Consider the following 21,828-nt stretch of genomic DNA (forward strand, 5'->3'; position numbering starts at 1 on the left):
TCCCCCTGCCCTCAATCCCTCCCAGCATCAGAGTCTTTTCCAATGAGTCAGCTCTTTGCATGAGGTGGCCAAAGTATTGGAGTTTCAGCTTCAAAATCAGTCCTTCCAATGAACACTCAGGACTGATCTCCTTTAGGATGGACTGGTTGGATCTCCTTGCAGCCCAAGGGACTCTCAAGAGTCTTCTCCAATACCACAGTTCAAAAGCATCAGTTCTTCTGTGCTCAGCTTTCTTTATAGTCCAACTCTCACATCCCTACATGACTACTGGAAAAACCATAGCCTTGACTAGATGGATCTTTGTTGACAAAGTAATGTCTCTGCTTTTTAATGCTTAGTAAGACAAGTGAAAAAAAAAAGTATTTTCCAACTTTGCTTGTTGTTAAAGCATCTGCCTACAATATGGGAGACCCAGGTTCGATCCCTGGGTTGGGAAGATCTCCTGGAGAAGGAAAAGGCAACCCACGCCGGTACTCTTGCCTGGAAAATCCCATGGACGGAGGAGCGTTGTAGGCTACAGTCCATGGGGTCACAAAAGAGTTGGACACGACTGAGCGGCTCTACTTTCACTTTTGCTACTTTCCCTAGTACTACTGATTAGTGTATGATCACTTTTTTCTTTCTAAGATCATACCCTTTATTAGGCAGCAATATTCTGCTAATGGAGAAAAGAAAATGAGTAGGTTACAATTATGTAAATAAGACATAGTTTTTCTCTTTCTGAAAAGTAATAGGGAAAACCTTTTCCCCCTAAATGAATAAAACCTCAAATAAAATTAGAATTCCTGTGCCTCGCTACTCATTAAAGGGTGACACTAGACTTAGCACAGCAGCAGCAGTAACAGTTTGCAAACAGGAAACTGTAGAAATGCAATAAAACAAGACTATCTTGGCAAAATGAGATTTCTCTCTGTACATCATGCTAAAAATGCAGCTGTGAACAGGTATTTGCTAGATCAGCGAGAGATCTTTACATGAATTGTGATTTACATATTTAAAGATTTGATTTAAGTCACAGCTAATATCCCACGCTGCAGACAAAAGCAACATAGCATGCATCCAACATTGTCCATTTATGTGTAGCAGCGTTCATGTGTTTATCAAAAAGACACTAGTGCATTTTTAATTCTCATAGACAATAAGGCTGGTGTATGAAGTTTACAGAAGCTGTTTCATTTTATGTCCACCATGGAGACTGTGACTATTTTTTATCTTTAAGATAGCATGGTAATCTTCTATTAATTTGTATTACCTTAATTCATTGGATTCTAGAAACCTGTTGATTTGTGTTCAGGATATTAGTCATATTCTTTGGTTTCTAATTGCATTCGGTAACCTCTCATAGCTTTCAGGACTTCAAATGTAATTAAAGGTTTCAATTTTAACTCATAGATAGAATCAAGGAGTAATATGGTGACATCAGTGTTCTAAGAAGAACATATTTGCCCCTTGAGGCATTTGTGAGATGGATTGAAAGCATGGAGACAGTTGTAGTAGTCTAACCTTTGGGTGATGTGAGTCTCAAAAAAGTGGCAGTTGCCATGGAAAGGCAAAGATAGATGCTAAAAGTCATTTTGAAAAATAATCATCAATGAGAATTGGTGACTGGCTGGATGTGGTTAATTAAAAGGATAAAAATAAAATCTAACTGTGGTTTTGAGAAATGACAGCTGCAAGAATGGTGATACATACCACTGGGGCAAACAGGAAATCAGAAATAGATTTTGGTTTCTAGAGGAAAGTGGTCACCCTGGTTTGGGTATGTTGCTTGTTAGAACATGGATCACCCAATGGGATATGTTTAGTTTGCATGTGAGAAGAGAAGACTGCTCCTCAAATAGGAGGAGAGGGCTTACATATATAGATTTGAGAGTCCTCAGATTTTATTTAATATTAAAAGCCTTGATGTGACAAAGTGAAAGTCGCTCAATCCTGTCTGACTCTTTGTGACACCATGGACTATACAGCCCATGGACTTCTCCAGGCCAGACTACTGGAGTGGGTAGCCTTTCCCTTGTCCAGGGGATCTATTGAACCCAGGTCTCCTGCATTGCAGGCGGATTGCTTACCAGCTGAGCCACAAGCGAAGTCCTTGATGTGAAAGCAATACCTTCAAATAAAGAGTTTATACAGAGGAAAGAGCAGAGGCTCCTGGGAATGCTTGTATTCAGATGTAGAATAAAGCATAGAAGGCAGCAAATGAAACAGTTTGGTAAGAAGAGTCATATTGCTCTATAGAATGGAAGAGAATTTGTATTTGGATTTGAATCAGCATTGTAGTATTGACCTCAAATAATTTTTCCAGTTACCTAGAAATTTTGTATCATATAATTTGGGCCTAAAATTAACTGTTTTATGAGTGGATAGAATTGTAATGAACACAATTATCTGTGTTACAGAATAGAGGCTTTCCTGAAACGTTTCCTGTGAAAACTATATCCCATGTTACTGTTCCTTGCTTTCTGAAAACCACCTTTATACATGGAAACTTAAAGAGTTTGGAGGCTGTTTTCTTCCCATCCTATAGAAAATTACAAAACTACAATTTCCCTATAGCAACATCTCTAATACCATCAAGTCAAGCTTTTTTATGACACAAGCACAGTGTACAAAAAGTTTTCATAACTCATTTGTGTCTTTATAGCCACCCTGTGAGGTCAGCAAGGCAGAGGCTCAAAGAGGTTTAAGTGTCTTATGCAAATTCATATGGAAAGTAAGCAGGATTCCTGTCTTCTAAGACCAGCTTTCTTACTTTCTTTTTCTTGTTATCCTGCTGACTGCGCCCCGTTTATTATACCTTCCCTAAAGACTCCTATAAGTGACATTTTAGAATATTATCAAAGCAAATCCTAAAGGTACATTATGAATTCACTATATTTTACTGAGTAAGAATCTGTTTAGGCAGTATTTCATATATTAGGTCAGAGGTCAAAAGTGACTGTTTACTGGAATGTTGGGGATAAATTTTGAGGCATATTCTTTTTGAGTAAATTACCCTTAAAGAGTTGTTATTGGTACCTACTAAGGGCCCAGAAGAGTTAATTGGCGTACAAAACATGTGGATTGCACTCAGGGAATAGTTCATTTAACATTTTTTTTTTTCAAAGCTTATATATATATTTTTATTTTTTTTATTTTTTATTTTTTTTTAAATTTTAAAATCTTTAATTCTTACATGTGTTCCCAAACATGAACCCCCCTCCCACCTCCCTCCCCATAACATCTCAGTGGGTCATCCCCATGCACCAATCCCAAGCATGCTGTATCCTGCGTCAGACATAGATTGGCGATTCAATTCTTACATGATAGTATACATGATAGAATGCCATTCTCCAAAATCATCCCACCCTCTCCCTCTCCCTCTGAGTCCAAAAGTCCGTTATACACAGCTATGTCTTTTTTCCTGTCTTGCATACAGGGTCGTCATTGCCATCTTTCTAAATTCCATATATATGTGTTAGTATACTGTATTGATGTTTTTCTGTATGTCTGTATGTACTGGGTTTTTTTGTTTTTTATTTTTGTTATTTCAGTTCAGTTCAGTTCAGTTCAGTTGCTCAGTGGTGTCTGACTCTTTGCAACCCCATGAATTGCAGCACGCCAGGCCTCCCTGTCCATCACCAACTCCCGGAGTTCACCCAAACCCATGAGTCAGTGATGCCATCCAGCCATCTCATCCTCTGTTGTCCCCTTCTCCTCCTGCCCCCAATCCCTCCCAGCATCAGGGTCTTTTCCAATCAGTCAACTCTTCGCATGAGGTGGCCAAAGTATTGGAGGTTCAGCTTCAGCATCAGTCCTTCCAAAGAACACCCAGGAATGATCTTTAGGATGGACTGGTTGGATCTCTTTGCAGTCCAAGGGACTTTCAAGAGCCTTCTCCAACACCACAGTTCAAAAGCATCAATTCTTCAGCACTCAGCTTTCTTCACAGTCCACCTCTCACATCCGTACATGACCACTGGAAAAACCATAGTCTTGACTAGACAGATCCTTTTGGCAAAGTAATGTCTCTGCTTTTGAACATGCTATCTAGGTTGGTCATTACTTTTCTTCCAAGCAGTAAGCGTCTTTTAATTTCATGGCTGCAGTCACCATCTGCAGTGATTTTGGAGCCCCCCAAAATAAAGTCTGACACTGTTTCCACTGTTTCCCCATCTATTTTCCATGGAGTGATAGGACCAGATGCCATGATCTTCATTTTCTGAATGTTGAGCTTTAAGCCAACATTTTCACTCTCCTCTTTCACTTTCATCAAGAGGCTTTTTAGTCCCTCTTCACTTTCTGCCATAAGGGTGGTGTCATCTGCATATCTGAGGTTACTGATATTTCTCGCAGCAATCTTGATTCCAGCTTGTGTTTCTTCCAGTCCAGCGTTTTTCATGATGTACTCTTCATATAAGTTAAATAAGCAGGGTGGCAATATACAGCCTTGACATACTCCTTTTCCTATTTGGAACCAGTCTGTTGTTCCATATCCATTTCTAACTGTTGCTTCCTGACCTGCATATAGGTTTCTCAAGAGGCAGGTCAGGTGGTCTGGTATTCCCATCTCTTTCAGAATTTTCCACAGTTTATTGTGATCCACACAGTCAAAGGCTTTGGCATAGTCAATAAAGCAGAAAGAGATGTCTTTCTGGAACTCTCTTGCTCTTTCCATGACCCAGTGGATGTTGGCGATTTGATCTCTGGTTCCTCTGCCTTTTCTAAAACGAGCTTGAACATCTGGAAGTTCATGGTTCGTGTATTGCTGACCTTAACTGCAAATATAGAAATCATAGAGGATACTCTTTGGTCAGTTATTATGTCTTTTGGAGAAGGGAATGGCAACTCACTAGAAAATCCCATGGACCAAGGAGCCTGGCAGGCTACATTCCATGGGGTCGCAAGAGTCAGACGTGACTTAGCAACTAAACCACCACATTATATCTTTAGAAAAGTCGGAAAGGAAGTATATGGTAGGGATATAATACTGGAGGTAGTAAAATACTAGAGAATTTGATTTGGACCCCTCTGTTACTTTGTGAAATAATCATTTGTCCATTGAGATTAAATTTCATACGACTTTATAATAGCTGATTTTTCCTCTAATACTGACTGTTTTATAGGACTTGGCTTTCGTTTGTGCATGTAGCTCTTGCTGTTATATTGTATTTACTTAATTTGAAGATTTTCCAAATAAATTTTGCCAAGGGTGCCTTGTTCCTGTCTGCCTGTGATATTATGCTAGCTTTATAAAAATGCTTCTTTTTAGTCCTGTTAATAGTTATTCTACTGATGCATTTGGCAGAATAAACTTATATCATCAACTTCACCTTGTGGAAAATTCACAGGATACATTTTATCCTCAGAAGGGTGGAAATAAGGTCTTATGAAGATACTTAGGCGCACTATGATAGAGAAGAACCAGAAATCTAGAACCTGGCTATGTATATGGAGATGTCTCCATTGATTTCTCTCTTTCTCCATACCCTCATGAGAGATTTAGGCTGGAAAATTGCTGTTGTCCCTCCCAAGAGTGTATTTTTATTAATCTAGAATTCAGGGTGGATACCAGAGGTGAAGAGTGAGGAGTGAGTGAAATGAGTGAAAATGGTTAAAAGGTACAAACTTCCAGTTATATGATAAACAAATTCTGGGGATGCATGGAATGGACAGCAAGTGATTGTAGTTATGATGCTGTATTATATATTTGTGAGCTGAGAAGAGACTGGATCTTAAAATTTTTCATCAAACACAAAGTTTTATAACTTTGTGAGGTGATGGATGTTGACTAAACTTACTGTGGTCATCATTTCACTATATGTATTATAGATGTATCTCCAGTCATTATGTTGTACACAGTGTTGTGTACAACTAAATGTTGTTGTATACTAAAACTAATACAGTGACATCTGTGAGTTACGTCTCAATTAAAAAAAATAGAACACAGGTCAGCAAACTTTTCCCTCAAGAGGCATACCTTAAATATTTCAGGCTTTGCTGAACACACAACATCCTCATCACAAGGACTCAGCTCTACAGCTGTAGTGCAAAAGCTGCCATAGGCAATATGTTAGTGGCAGTGTTCCTATAAAGCTTTATTTATGGACACAGATTTGAATTTCATACAAGTTTCATGTGTCACAGATTTACTTTTCTTTCTTTTTTTTTTTTTGCAACCACTTCTAAATGTAAAAAAGCATTCGTAACTTGCAGACCATATGAAAATAGGCAGATTTGGCCTATGGGCAAGTAGTTGGCCAACTCTTGATTTAAAAAAATTTATAAGTGTATTTATAATATTTTAGAGCATACCGTATGCAAGGTATTATCTTGCTGTGTGTGTATACAAGTGATTATTTTCAAATTCCTTTCCCTGATTTCATAAATGATATGAGATATTTGAAAAATCTGAAGGGCCTTTAACCATATTGTGTGTATGTGCCTATTGATAATTTTGCCAGAATACTTCAAAGTCTCTGGGCTTTACTTTGCCTAATATTTTCCCACTTGTATAGATGAATGAAGATTTTCAACAGTTTTTCTTTGCATCACTTTTAAAACTATATGCTATTTAAAAAGTGTCTGTAGCCCTTCCTTCTATATTTGATGAGTCTCTTTCAGCAAGGGTGAAGGGACTTTTCAGGAACATATTTGAATAGACTGAGAATTCTGCATAAGAAAGTTCAGATACTTGGAAGGATGGGCCTTATAGAAGATGACTGATTTAAACCATCCTTTGTGCCTCTAAGGTAGTTATTTTCGTCAGAACCCAAAATACATCCAGTGATTTTGGGGGGTAGGTGTTGCTTCGTAGAATCTCCCTATACACTTAAAAAGGTCCCTTCCCTTCTTTGTTAACTATCAGATTCATTCTGTCCCCTACAAAATGCAAAATGAACATGTGAGTGATATGGAGGTACCATTCAAATTTAGGGAGTTTCTTTTGTTTACCAAAGAAGGTATTAAAACAAGATCCTACTGTACATACTCTTTTATAAGATGATTCTTTTTCAATTGATAAAAAAGGAATCACAAGTATTTTTCTGTTATTAGAAATTTTTGTGAACTTTACACTATTGGATGTATAATCATCATTCGCATCGTTGTACCCAAGTTTTTACGTAATTATGTCCTTATCTCTGGTCATCTAGATTGTCACTTTTGTGCCACTTCAGAGAATACCATATGATTTTCTTTGGCCCAAATTCCTGGCATAGCTTCATTTTCTGTTTCTTTCTTTCTTTCTTTCTTTTTTTTCTTTTGAAGACAGTTAACAACTAGTATTAATGTGTCAAAGATACGAATATTTGTAATCAGTTTAACAATCTTATCTTTTCTTGAATTTTTTTTTTTAGTTTACATTATAGAAGAGTTTCTGTAGACTGAAAATAGTCTGCATTTTCAAAATCATGTTTGCTAATTGGGTCAATGAGAAGCTTGGTGTTTCAGTTCAAATAAAAAATTTTAAGTACTCACTAAATGAGAAGTGTTAAAACTGAGAATAGGGAAATATTTTTGAATAGTCTCACTCTGCTTTCAAGGAACTAAAATTCTCTTGAGAGAAGTAGCCATACAAACTACTGGAATGCAAGGGGGGAAAATGCTATAAAAGAATCAAAAGTACTATGAGCATATTGAAAATGATATCATTACAGATAAAGATGTCATGAAAAGTTCCATAGATGAATTGACCTAGAGAAGAATGGGAATTCCTGAGAAAGAGTCGAGTGATTATTACCAGATTGGGGGTGGGGGTTGTTTGGGACAAATGGGGAGATACTAATCAAATGGTACAAACTTCTAGTTATTAGATTAAGAAGTTCTAGGGATCTGATGTACAGCATAATGACTGTAACTAAAAACGTATGATAAACTTGAATGTTGCTAAGAGAGTAGATCTTAAGTGTTCTCACCACAAAAAAAAAATGATAATTATGTGACAGGGCAGAGATGTGAACTCAAGCAATGGTGGTGATCATTTTGGAATATATGAATGTGTCAAATCAACACATCAGTATACTTAAACTTAGATAGTGTTTGAATTATAGCTCAATAAAGCTGCAAAGGAAAAACAATAAAATAAGAAGTAGTAACATTGACTCTTTTTCCTGAATATGGAGGGTGATTTTTTTGTTGTTGTTTTACTCAACTAAAAGAAAGCAAGTACTTCTGAGTTGTGGGAAATGAGGGGGGCAAGTCAGCAAGTGTTGTTTTAATAAGCAATTTTCTAGGATGATTTGACTATGTAAATTGTACGTTAATAACTGTCATAAAAGCAAAAACTATGCTTAAAACTTCCACAAAGAAATTAAAAGTGGCTTATATTCTTTCAAAAGAAGAATGGGAGTTCATTAGTCCAGGGTAGCAGAAATATTCTAGGCAGAAAAATATGAACCAATGGCGGGAAGTGTGAAAGAGTTGAGGATGGCAATTCAGTAGCGTTAAGTGTGAAAGAATGACCTGAAATGAAAATGAGAGAGAAGAGGTGGAAGTCATCTTTTTAAAGTCATATTGATCCTGTATGTGACAGGAGCACAAAAAGAAATAACATCTTTATAATTCTATAATGTGCTACTTAGTAGGATAAGAGCTTCATCATATATATTGCATATAATCACCATGATAACCTTATGAGGTTAGTTAGCAATGTTTTCCCCATTTCACCGATGAGGAAATTAAGATTCAAAAAGGTGAAGTGAGTGAAAGTGAAAGTTGCTCAGTTGTGTCCGACTCTTTGCGACCCCATGGAATTCTCCAGGCCAGAATACTGGAGTGGATAGCCTTTCCCTTCTCCAAGGGATCTTCCCAAACCAGGGATTCAACCCAGGTCTCCCACATTGCAGGCAGATTCTTTACCAGCTGAGCCCAAGGGGGTCCCCAAAACACTGGAGTGCATAGCCTATCCCTTCTCCAGGGGCTCTTCCCGACCCAGGAATCAAACCGGGGTCTCCCACATTGCTGGTGGATTCTTTACCAACTGAGCTATCAGGGAAGCCCAACATGGCCCAAATCACATAGTAAGTAGTGGGTAAATAATGCAAAATAGGTGTCTCTGACTCCAAAGGCCATGTTTTTTCCTACCACAATATTAGCATACCACTGGATTATGAAAAGATTTTAAGCTTTGTGGTGGCAAATCAGGTTTTAGGTTTTAAAGAATAAGTCTGGAATGCTATGGAACCAGATTGTAGGACACCATTTTTCACCAATTTGCAAGTGTGTCTCTAGGAGGACTATTTAGTAGGATATGCTAGTAGGATATTGTTCATTCGAATTCCAGTTTCAGTTCTACTGACACTAGTCAGCATTTCCTGTGTGTGAGGCCCTCTTCTTCCTATGTTTTACCACATTCTATAAATTAATATTAATTGTAGTTGAATAAAATATTTCAATATTAAAACATGCTTTATAATGTTTGTCTAGTTTGAACTACTAGAAAAACTGTTTGAAAAAATAGAGGTGATGTTCAGGACTATGCATGTGGTTGTGTGTCATGGTTAGAATTTCCTGTGATCACAGCTTAAACAATGTTATTCTGAACCTTTTTAAGCATCCATATTTAATACTGAAATGGTGTTTTTGATTTGGTGGGAAATTGAGAGGTCTACATAATAAATGTTATTTTTTAGTTGTCCAGGGTTGAAAGTTACGACCAGTTGGGTGGAATTCTTATTTGAATTTTCTTACCCATTACTAGCTCCATAGAAGATCTCTAAATCCTTTATAAGTTGGCAAAATAATTTTGGTAAAAGAACCATAATTGTTAAACATTTATTTTAAAATACTGAAGGCCAGAGATTATAGGGCAAATGTAGCTTGCTGACTGATTGGAGGCACAGTGATGGAAGGTGAAATTTGTTTTAATTTCTTTTAAAATAAAGATAAAGGGATAAATAAATGTTCTTTTAGAGAAAATGAAGGAGAGAAGGACTTTATCACATCCAGGGCAGCAACAGAGTTGCTTGGGAACTAAAGCAAGATGTGTGCAGCATCCCTTTCTACTCAATACACTCAGGAGTGTTAATTATATTGTTCCACTCTGATTAAAATGCAGGTAAGCACTGCTGTTGGCCTTGAAGAGTTTACTGATAATAAACTCTGCAATTAATTATGATGACCATTCAAAGAAAAACAAACAACAGTGAAAGCTAGAAATGTGTATACCCTAAAAGATGTGATGATACGAGGAGAGAGGTGGGAGGGGGGTTCAGGATTGGGAACGCATGTACACCCATGGTGGATTCATGTCAATGTATGGCAAAACCAATACAGTATTGTAAAGTAAAATAAAAAATTAAAAATTAAAAAAAAAAAGATTGTAGAGCTACAGGCAGGAAGAAGACATACTTACTCTGAATACATCAAATGGTACTGGTGGGAGAGAGGGACCAAGGAAGGATGAAACCTACTTCGTCTTTTATTGGCTAACCCCCCTTTAACCCTTCCACTTGTGCCAATGTTTATGTACCAGTTATGTGCGTTATGAAGGAAAAACAAAAGAGTCTTTCTGATTTCTCCTTCTTCTTTTAAGGAAATTTTCTTGACTATGTGCTTCAAAGGCATGCACTTTTTTATTTTGTATGCTCCCCCCACCTCCAAGAGCAATTACCTGTGTGGTTTTTATTGACTGTGTTTGTTTCAAGAGAAATAAAACAGCAAGACTTTGGGAGAAAATGGCTTAATAGAAGTATCCATGGTAGCTGTGAAAGTTTAGCGTAACTCAGCAAAGCAGAGGAAAGAAGAAAAACAGGAATAAATTACAAGCATAGCCCAGAGGAAAGTGACCTTACCCAACATCTAGAAATGTTTGTACTTGGAATAAGTCAAGGATGCAGGAATTGTTACCTAGATATATACAGCCAGAAGGCTAACTGGAGACTAAATTATATAATGAAACAATATAACAGAAGTTGGTGTCTGTATGCAAAAGCCACCCTATTTCCTGTGTCCTGCTCAGACTTCTCTTCTGAGCTCCAGATCCATATATCCAACTGGCAATTTGCCATCTCAGCTTGTATGCTTCCTGCAATTGAGACTTGGTTAGTCCAAAGCTAAATAAACCTTTGAATATTCCCCACAAATTTCCCTCCTAATGTTTCCATTTCCTTTGTTCACGCTGGAAATCCAGGAATCATTCTTAACAATTCTTTCTCTTTACCATTCAGGTTTCATCCCCCACCCCAGTCGAGCCAGTGGTATGTCTATAATATATACTGCAACCATCTTTGGTCACCCTAATCCAAGTCACCATCATTTCCTGCCTAGACCATAATCACTGTTTCTTAACTCTTCTCCCGTTTACTATTCTTGACCCCTTCCCTCCATTTCCCACATAGCTGCCATAATTGAATCTTTTTCAAAGTGTAATTTTCGTCAACCTCTCCTGTTTAAAGTCTTTCAGTACATTCCCATTACTTTAGGATGAAACCTAAGCTTCTTATCATGGCCACGAAGGCCCCACCTACTTCTCAAACTTCATTTCCTCACTGTTAGGTTATTAGGCAAAAACACTTAAGGTATAATAGATTTATGAGATGATAACACCCAGATAAAGCCCTGCTTTATTTATGAACAGACTTCAGTGGTAAGGAACTTATATCCTCTAATTTGTTGACTTTGCATTGTGAATCTCTTGTCTGTGGGCATATACTGATCTTATTAGTATCCACAGTCAGTTAATGAATAAGGAAAGCATAACCCTAAGCTTACTGTATGCTTCCCAAACCTCTATTATCTGACCTGTAACCCTAAGGAGAACTGCCAATCCGAGCAGCACTAATGTGGAAAGGGCTCTAATGACTCCAGTATTTTGACCTCAGTACTGACACTGACCTCGTGACAAGCTACATTCAATTTGGGTTAAAGTCGACAATTTTGTATATGTATATATCTGTGAACTCAACGCACTGAACTTACTCTGGGAAAACCCAGTCAAGTGCAAAAATAGCTTTGCCAAATAGTATAGTCCCAGTAATTTCCCTGATGAGGTCAGGAATACAGTTTGTGGGCAATTCAGCTACAGTCACAAAAATTACACTCACGAAGGCTAACATTCTTTTAATATAGCATCATGATTTTATGATGACAATATCTGCGTGTATTTAGTTCTTGCCAAATATAACGTGGAAGAAAATGTTCAAATGGTTTCTCAATCCATAATCTTTTCGGACCATATTAAAGATATAGTATACCAGGAGGAAAGTTGCCATTAAGTGATTGCTCAGATGAAAACATCTGTGAATGCTTTTTCATGAAGCAGATAGTTGTTTTGGAGGGAAAAAAAAAAAAAGTGCTCATTTCTTACTTCTAGTTTATTAGCATTTTAATAATATTGACTATCATTGTTTTTCACATTTTTCTTTGACTTTTTCATAATATTCATTATAACTCAAAACTAAATGCATATATAAACATAGGCTCAAAATTCCAAATTTTACAAACTTGTAATTTCAGATCTCTTAAGACTTTTGTCCTTTCTAGCCTGTAGTCAACAGTCTACATTTTACATATTTTTCTGTAATTTTACTAATTTTAAGTCCCCCTGTTATAGGTAATATTAAGTAGCATCCTTTCGCAAGAATCCCTTTTACACTAGTGTTCTGATTCCAAGGCAAAAGAAGAATGCATTACATAAACTTGACAGATGAATATTAATATAGGATTGTCATAAAGTAGCTGAAGGTTCTGACAAGCTTTTTGTTAAGGAGAATAACATTCCATTCACTCACATAAAATCTACAAGGAAGGACAATCAGCATAGTCCAGCGTCAACTCAGTAAAGACACGACTTGACCCATTAAAATTATTCCACTTTGACATGTGGGTGAGTCAGATATCTTTTACTCTAAGAAAAACAAATGAGCTTTGAAAAAGATTCTACCTAATGACAACAAACTATTCCAACCAGACTATATTCAGCATCACTTTATAGAAGCTTCGGCTTGCATCTGTACATCCCAATCCTGGCCTGGAGCTAAGACTGTCAGCAAGAATAGGAGATTTCACTTTGTTTTTTAGCCTTTGATTTAAAAAATCACACATACAGTTTGCTGCAGGCAGAATAACACTTGCAGAAGAGACATCAGGTAAAAGGACTCCATGCTTCACTGGCAGCTTGGCTGTCCAGTGCTGATGGGTTGGTGATCAGGGTATAGAATGTTGAGCTGCAAATCATAATTCAAAGGGTTTTTATATTTTCTCTCCCTCTTCCTTTACCCCATTTATCCTTTTAGCATACCTTCGATAGTTAGTAGCAAGATTTTGTTTCGTTTGTCCTTTTGTTAGAAGGCTCCATTTGTTTCTACTTTTTAAAAAAGTGCATATAGACTGAGGTTTGCAGGTTGAGATCTTATACAAATGTATGAACCCAGACAGTGAAATATACTTAGGTTTATTATTATTATTATTTAGTTAAACATACCTATGTTTATAAAGTAGTTCACATGTTGTGTTATGGATGTTCCTCTGCTCCCAGCATCAGTTCAGGCCATATTATGGATCCAGTTGAGAAAAACTGCACCTTATCCCCAAAGGCACATGTTCCGAGGACAAACAATGGATGGCTCTTGTGAATACACACTGAGGACAAATATTTTTAAATTTCATTTAGTAAGGATCTTGGTGGCTCAGACAGTAAAGAATCTGCCTGCAATGCAGGCGACTCAGGTTGAATTCATGGGTTGTGAAGATCCCCTGGAGAAGGGCATGGCAACCCATTCCAGTATTCTTGCCTAGAGAATTCCATGAACAGAGCCTGGTGGGCTACAGTCCATGGGGTAGCAAAGAGTCGGACACGATTGAGTGACTAACACTTTTACTTTCACTAGTTAAATTGTGTTTTCTGTTAAGATGACTTTTTAACAGTTTTTTTTTTTCCTCCCTCTTGAGAGTGACTCATTCTCTAATGGATTTTTTTTTTTTTTTCCAATTAGAGGGATTTCTTATTTGGGTGCCATTTCTCACTTGCTTTCTTTAAAGCCCACGATGCTGAGCCTTTGGTCTTGTTATTGTATTAACATATTTACTTCATTTCCATGTATAGCATTCATATAAAATGAAACTATTAACTTATAAGTGTACCTGAGAAAGAATGCAACCGTGCCTATTGTTCACACTGCTTGTAATGTCCTTTTCTTTTTATGTATACTTTCTGGATCAGTCACTTTAATGTTGTGCAGCTCAGCTGATAGTAATTCTTCACCTAAATATATTCAGTTAGAGAAAATTGCAAGGTGCTTATATTTATGCTTGGACCTATTCACATACCAACTTTCAAGGGTAAATTTTTACTTGCCCTTTCTTAGAGCAAGGATGTTAAGAAGTGCTCAGTTGCTTTGTCAGTGGGTAAAATTAATACAAATATTTAATTCAGAGAAAAAAATTACTGCACTTGCTGAGAAAAAATTTTTATTTACATAAGATTACACATTCTGCCCATGGTCTAGAGAATGTCACCAAAGTACTGTGATATTTTTTTTTCAACGCATATCAGTTCTCTTATGTCCTATGTAATTGAATAGTCTTTCCGTATAAAATCTCACTTAAAACATTTATCTTTTCACTTCCTTTGCTTCAAATTATGAATTGGAGCAAATCTATCATTTCAAATGTTTTGAATGACGATCAGGCTACTCTCATTATATTTGTTTGAAGCCAGAAAAGAAGTACTATATGTATATTTTTTAACTGATGTAAGTAGATAAATAAGATTTGGGGGGGAAAATTTCTCCCTACATATAACTCAAGAGAGTGTACTGAACTTAAAAGGTTATTTATGGAACACAAGGAAGAGAACTATAATAACAAACCTGATAGCTATAATTTAATTTTTTGGTGTTGTAAATTCAGATTTAGTAATTTAGTAGCAGATGTAAAAAGTGAAATGAGAGAAAAAAGTTAAAGTGCCACCTAACTGACTAGTCAGTCATTGAAAATGCCTGTAATGGGAATTTACTCAGCTAAAAAGTGTTTGCACTGTCATTAAAGACTCCTTAATTTATATTAGTGAACTAATATAATGACAAGCACAAAAATAGACCCTGAGGCGAGGGCTACATAGTAGAGAATCATTTCTAACTCATTCTGGTATTTAAATGTTCTTGGAATTCCAACCACCCTGTATCTCCTTACCACCTACAGTGAAAAAAAAAAATATATATGTATAATTAGATTTAATTATACATATATATATGTTATGTGTGTGTGTGTGTTTGTGTGTGTGTGTGTGTGTGTCTATTTCCCTCTCTCTCATATACATGCATGAAAGCATGCACAAACCCTGAAGACCTATTGGAAGAGTCGGACACGACTGAGTGACTGAACTGAAATGAACTGAATACCTGAATGGGCTAGTAGTTTGCCCTCCTTTCTTCCATTTAAGCCAGAATTTTGCAATAAGGAGCTCATGATCGGAGCCAGAGTCAGCTCCAGGTCTTGTTTCTGCTGACTGTATATTGCTTCTACATCTTCAGCTGCAAAGGACATAATTAATCTGATTTTGGTATTGTCCATCTGGTAGTATCCATGTGTGCAGTCATCACTTTTGTTTTGGAAAAAGGTGTTTGCTATGACCAGTGTGTTCTCTTGACAAAACTCTGTTAGCCTTTGTCCTGCTTCATTTTATATTTCAAGACCAAACTTGCCTGTTATTCCAGGTATCTCTTGACTTCCTACTTTGGCATTCCAATCCCCTATGATGGAGAATAAACTTTTTTTGATATTGGTTCTAGACAGTATTGGTCTTCCCTGGTGGCTCAGAGGGTAAAGGGTCTGAGTGCAATGTGGGAGACTCGGCTTCAATCCCTGGGACTGGAAGATCCCCCAGAGAAGGAAATAGCAACCCACTCCAGTATTCTTGCCTGAAGAATCCCATGGACAGAGGAGCCTGGTAGGCTACAGTCCACGGGGTTGCAAAGAATTGGACACAACTGAGCAACTTCACTAGAAGGTGTTATAGATCTTTATAGAAACAGTCAACTTAAGCTCATTCAGCATCAGTTCTTGTGGTATAGACTTGGATTACTGTGATGTTGAATGGAGACCATTCTGTTGTTTTTGAGGCTGCCCCCGAGTACTGCATTTCAGACTCTTTTGTTGGCTATGAGGGCTGCTCTGTTTTTTTCTGAAAGATCCTTGCCCACAGTAGTAGATATAATGGTCATCCAAGTTAAATTTTCCCATCCCCGTACATTTTAGTTCATTGATTCCTCAAGATGTCTGTGTTCAATCTTGCCATCTCCTGCTTGACCATGTCCAATTTACCTTAATTCATGGACTTAACTTCCGGGTTCCAGTACAGTATTATTCTTTACAGCACTGAACTTTACTTTCACCACCAGCCCCATCCACAACTGTCTGTTGTTTCCACTTTGGCTCAGCCGCTTCATTTTTTCTGGAGGTATCAGTATTTTCTCTCTGCGCTTCGCCAGTAGCATATTGGACATCTTCCAACCTGGGGGACTCATTTTCTGGTATTATATCTTTTTTTGCCTTTTCTTACTGTTCATGGAGTTCTCTCTGTAAGAATACTGGAGTGGGTTGCAATTTCCTCATCTAGTGGACCACTTTTTTCTTTTTTCCAGAAATCTTTGCTATGACCCATCCATCCTTGGTGGCTCTGCATGGCATGGCTCATAGCTTCATTGAATTATACAAGCCCCTTCATCATGACAGGGTCATGATCTCTGAACAGGAGATAATATTTCATTTCAGTTCAGTTCAGTCACTGAGTCGTGTCTGACTTTTTGCAACCCCATGAAACGCAGCACACCAGGCCTCCTTGTCCATCACCAACTCCCGGAGTTCACTCAAACTCACGTCCATCAAGACGGTGATGCCATCCAGCCATCTTATCCTCTGTCGTCCCCTTCTCTTCTTGCCCCCAATCCCTCCCAGCATCAGAGTCTTTTCCAATGAGTCAGCTCTTCACATGAGGTGGCCACAGTACTGGAGTTTCAGCTTTAGCATCAGTCCTTGAAAAGAACACCCAGGGCTGATCTCCTTTAGGATGGACTGGTTGGATCTCCTTGTAGTCCAAGGGACTCTCAAGAGTCTTCTCAAACACCACAGTTCAAAAGCATCAATTCTTCGGCACTCAGCTTTCTTCACAGTCCAACACTCACATCCATACGTGACCACAGGAAAAACCATAGCCTTTACTATACGGGCCTTTGTTGGCAAAGTAATGTCTCTGCTTTTGAATATGCTGTGTAGGTTGGTCATAACGTTTCTTCCAAGCAGTAAGCATCTTTTAATTTCATGGCTGTGGTCACCATCTGCAGTGATTTTGGAGCCCCCCAAAAATAAAGTCTGACACTGTTTCCACTGTTTCCCCTTCTATTTCCCATGAAGTGATGGGACCAGATGCCATGATCTTCGTTTTCTGAATGTTGAGCTTTAAGCCAACTTTTTCGCTCTCTTCTTTCACTTTCATCAAGAGGCTTTTTATTTCCTCTTCACTTTCTGCCATAAGGGTGGTGTCATCTGCATATCTGAGGTTATTGATATTTCTCCCAGCAATCTTGATTCCAGCTTGTGTTTCTTCCAGTCCAGCGTTTCTCATGATGTACTCTGCATGTAAGTTAAATAAGCAGGGTGACAATATACAGCCTTGACGTAGCCCTTTTCCTGTTTGGAACCAGGCTGTTATTCCATGTCTGGTTCTAAGTGTTGCTTCCTGACCTGCATATAGGTTTCACAAGAGGCAGGTCAGGTGGTCTGGTATTCCCATCTCTTTCAGAATTTTCCACAGTTTATTGTGATCCACACAGTCAAAGGCTTTGGCATAGATAATATTTAACACATAGTAAATACTCAATAAATGTTAGTTATTGATTAGGAGCATAAGTGATTACTAACCCTTATACCTTAGGAGGACTGGTTGAAGGAACTGGATGTTTGTAACCTTGGCAGATTAAGAAGATGCAAGGGACATCTTTCTTATAAAATAGGAAGTATACTTAAGCAATGTTGCTTTAAGGCAAAATGAGAACTAATGGGTAAGAAGACTTCAAGTATGCTGATTTTGATTATAATCAAGTAGAGTTTTTCTAATTGTATCAACTGTCAAAAAGGAAATAAGGCATTCAGAGATAGAGTGAATCCTCTGTAAATTCACTGGGTATCCCTTCTATGCCAAGGCCCTCTCTCCAATCCGGGGCCACTTTTCTTGCTCCTCAGCCAGACCTGGAAGTTCACATCTCTTGAAATAGAATTTCACCAATGAGAGGATAAGAAATGAGAAGGAGCACCAAGTCAACCTTTCACCTCCTTTAACCAACTCTTTCAAATTGAAGTGGCTTTATTTGTCTTATGCAGAGGCCAAGACTGACTTCATGATTGGGGAGCCCAGTGCAAAATGAAATTGCAAAGCCTAGTTTGAAAAATTACTAAGAAGTTCAAATTGCTGACAATAAAACCTTAAACGAAGAACAGGGCACTTTTAAGCATGGGACCCCATGTGACTTCATGGTTCACATACCCATTATGTGGCCCTGATGGAGACAACCTGAGACACTAAGCAAGCAGCTGTAGTTCCTATAAAGGTATAGCCAGTTCAGTAACATCCTCTCTTGCATCCGCTTTCTTCTCTTTTCCCTCATGCCTGTTTTAATGGGATTTAACCACTGATAAAGCTGTTACATGCAGGCTTTGTCATAGGCTCTGTTTTCTGGGAATGGAGATTGTCTGTCTATTTATTTATTTAGTAAATTTTATTGAACTTTAGTTGATTTACAGTATTGTGTTAATTTCTGCAGTACAGCAAAGTGGATTCATGCATGCATGCTAAGTCGCTTCAGTCATGTCCAACTCTTTGTGACCCTGTGGACTGTAATTGGCCAGGCTCCTCTGTCCATGGGATTCTCCAGGCAAGAATACTGGAGTGGGTTGCCATTTCCTCCTTCAGGGAATCTTCCTAACCCAGGAATCAAACCCGCATCTCTTATCTCTCCTACATTGACAGCGGAGTTCTTTTCTACTAACGCCAGCTGGAAAGCCCTGTGAAGCAAAGTGATTGTTATACGTATATTATTTTCCATTATGGTTTATCACAGGATATTGAATATAGTTCCTTGGACTATACAGTAGGACCTTATTGTTTACTCATTCTATGTGTAATAGTTTACATCTGCTGATCCTAAACTCCCAGTCCTTGCCACCTCCGTTCTCTCTGCCCCCTGGTAAACACAAGTCTGTTCTCTATGTCTGTGAGTCTGTTTCTATTTTGGAAGGCTAACAATGATGCTGTGTAATCTGAGCTTTTAAACCTTGAGGGGGCTGGTCCATATCTCCTTTAATATCACTTCCAAGTCTAAGATACCATAATTCTAACAATTTAAGGAGATATATATATATATATATATATTTTTTTTAAGGAGATATATTTTATATAATGGTATTTTTTCCTTAATGCAGCTATAAATTTTCAGGTGTGCTAAAATTCTTGGATTCTCACCTCTCTAGTATTTTATTTTCTTTTGTTCCAGCGTAATATTAATAGTTTATTACAGGGGGAGGACAGAGCAGCTTAGGAAAAGGTTTCCCTTACTTCTCTTCCTTATCTCAGTTTTTCACTTTCCCCTTTATTTAAGCATATCCTGCAACCCTGCCTCCTCTGTATATTATATAGACTTCAGCTTCCTACTTCCTTTTCATTTTCATTTAATAATTAATACTCTAACTTCTGATTACTTTTGTTTTATCTAACTTCTACATACACATCCATTTGCAGAAGTGGGCATACATTTAAATCCAATTCAAAACTCATTGAAGTATACATATTCATTCAACAAACATTCATTGGGTACAGTATATGATCAGTACTGAGGGAAAAGCAAAGCCATTATGGTGGCTCAGATGGTAAAGCGTCTGTCTACAATGCGGGAGACCCGGGTTTGATCCCTGGGTCAGGAAGATCTATTGGAGAAGGAAATGGCAGTCCACTCCAGTACTATTGCCTGGAAAATCCCATGGACAGAGGAGCCTGGTAGGCTACAGTCCATGGGGCTGCAAAGAGTCGGACACGACTGAGCAACATTCCTGTACATTCCTGAGGGAAAGGCAAAGGGTTAGTTAGGGATCTTACTATTAAGTAGCATGACAGTTTAGAACAGAGACTCTGTGTTCATGTACACAAAGCCAAAAAAAAACACAAAAAAACTCTCACTTAAAACAAAAGGTGAAATGTGGAAGATCACTTAAACAAATAGAAGTGTCTATAAATGTTAGAGAATTTGGACTAGAGCTCTAGAGGGATTTACAGAGGTCTAAGGATTTGACATGTGAAATTGAGTCAGATAGATGTCTAGAAAATATTGTTTTATTCAGAATTCAACTTTAGGGTAAAAGCAATTTCACTGAATTAAAAATAATGTCTCTTGTTATTTGAGTTATCTATACGTTTGTGTGTATAGCAACTTGATTAGGCTGTTTCTTTATCGAACAATCAGAACAGTCCTCAGATCATCCCCTTTTTACTATTGGGATTTCCATTGTGACATAAACTTTGCCTCTGGGCACATTTTGTTTATTGCAGAAAGTTATCATGAGTTTGTTTCTTCCATGTAGCCTAAATGACATAAACAACTTGTCAATTTCATATCTTCAGCTTTCCATCAAGTGAGTGGGAATGGAGAGCCTTTTGAATAATTAGCAAGAATCTCCTGGAAAAACTGAAGTGGAAAAATTCAGCTTTAAACTCAGAGAGAATGGTTGTCTTCACAGTAAATTCATCCTTTAAATAAAGCAAGCAATGATTACTGAGCCATTAGCACATTTTTGGCAGGGCAAAACTCTTTGACTTCTCCAATAAGGAATAATCTCCAAGTTTGTCAGATCTAAACAAATGGAACTAAATTGGACCTAGCTATTTGTACTGACAGATTAATAGGAAAAAAAAATAATATGTCTTTAGTGTTGTTATTTGATTTTCACTCTCTTGAACTTCCAAGTATATTTAAGCAATTTCTCCTCATTGAGTTATATAGGTGTGTATGTCAGCATGATGAATTTGTATCAGAAGACTGGCTGAAATTTGCCAGGGGGTTGATTTTTGTCAGTCTCTTGAATTATTCATTGTAATTCTAATATGCCTCTGAATGAGACTGCAATTTACTTAAAAAAAAAAAAAGAATTGTAATATTATTCTATTTCTGTTTCATGGTCCTTTAATGAAAAGAACTGTGTTTCAGAAACCTGGATTTAAAAATCAATGTCATGGGCTACCTATCAAATTTTAATACTTACCTTGTCTTTTCAACTAGAACTCTGTCAAATACTGTTGATATTGATAGAATTGTCTTCATACATAATTGGCAGTCATGGAGTAATTGAGTATCTATAAAATAGTATAAGCTTTGAAAAAAAAAAGGTAGCTCTGTGAAAAGAAGGCATCCTGAGAGATCTGGAAAGTGTGCACATATTTAAGAGCGCTTTGAATATAATATTTAAAATTATTGGTTGTCAATGGGGAGAGAAAAAGAAAAGTGCAAAAAATATTTGGAGTAATTCAGGCAGCTATTGAACCCGTTTGAGGGCTCACTGAAGCTTTGTGGGTGTGTGTGCGCATATGTATTCACTATGGTTTGCTCTAAATTCTTCACATCAACAGTTATTTTTCTTGTCTCTGAGTATGAAAAGTACTAAACTCAGGAATTTAAACCATAGATATTGGTTTATAAGAATCAGGATCTTTCACCAATGAAAAATATTTGATCCTTTTATGTAATTTAACGTTTAATCATTTACATAGCCAAGAACATGCATTAAATAGATAGGATCTCTTTGAACCCTAGTTTCTCTTTAATCTTCACATTAGATTTTAAAGAATGAAATATTAGGAAGTCCATC

The 21,828-nt window shown here is 37.4% G+C and overlaps 1 protein-coding gene across 1 annotated transcript in view; it reads left to right on the plus strand.

Annotated features, from left to right (window-relative positions):
- DIAPH2 (diaphanous related formin 2) overlaps positions 1-21,828 on the plus strand; it is a 980,877-nt gene that overhangs the window by 595,388 nt on the left and 363,661 nt on the right. The gene's annotated exons all lie outside the window — the stretch shown is intronic.

Source organism: Capricornis sumatraensis, chromosome X (assembly GCF_032405125.1).
Source record: "Capricornis sumatraensis isolate serow.1 chromosome X, serow.2, whole genome shotgun sequence".
NCBI lineage: Eukaryota > Metazoa > Chordata > Mammalia > Artiodactyla > Bovidae > Capricornis > Capricornis sumatraensis.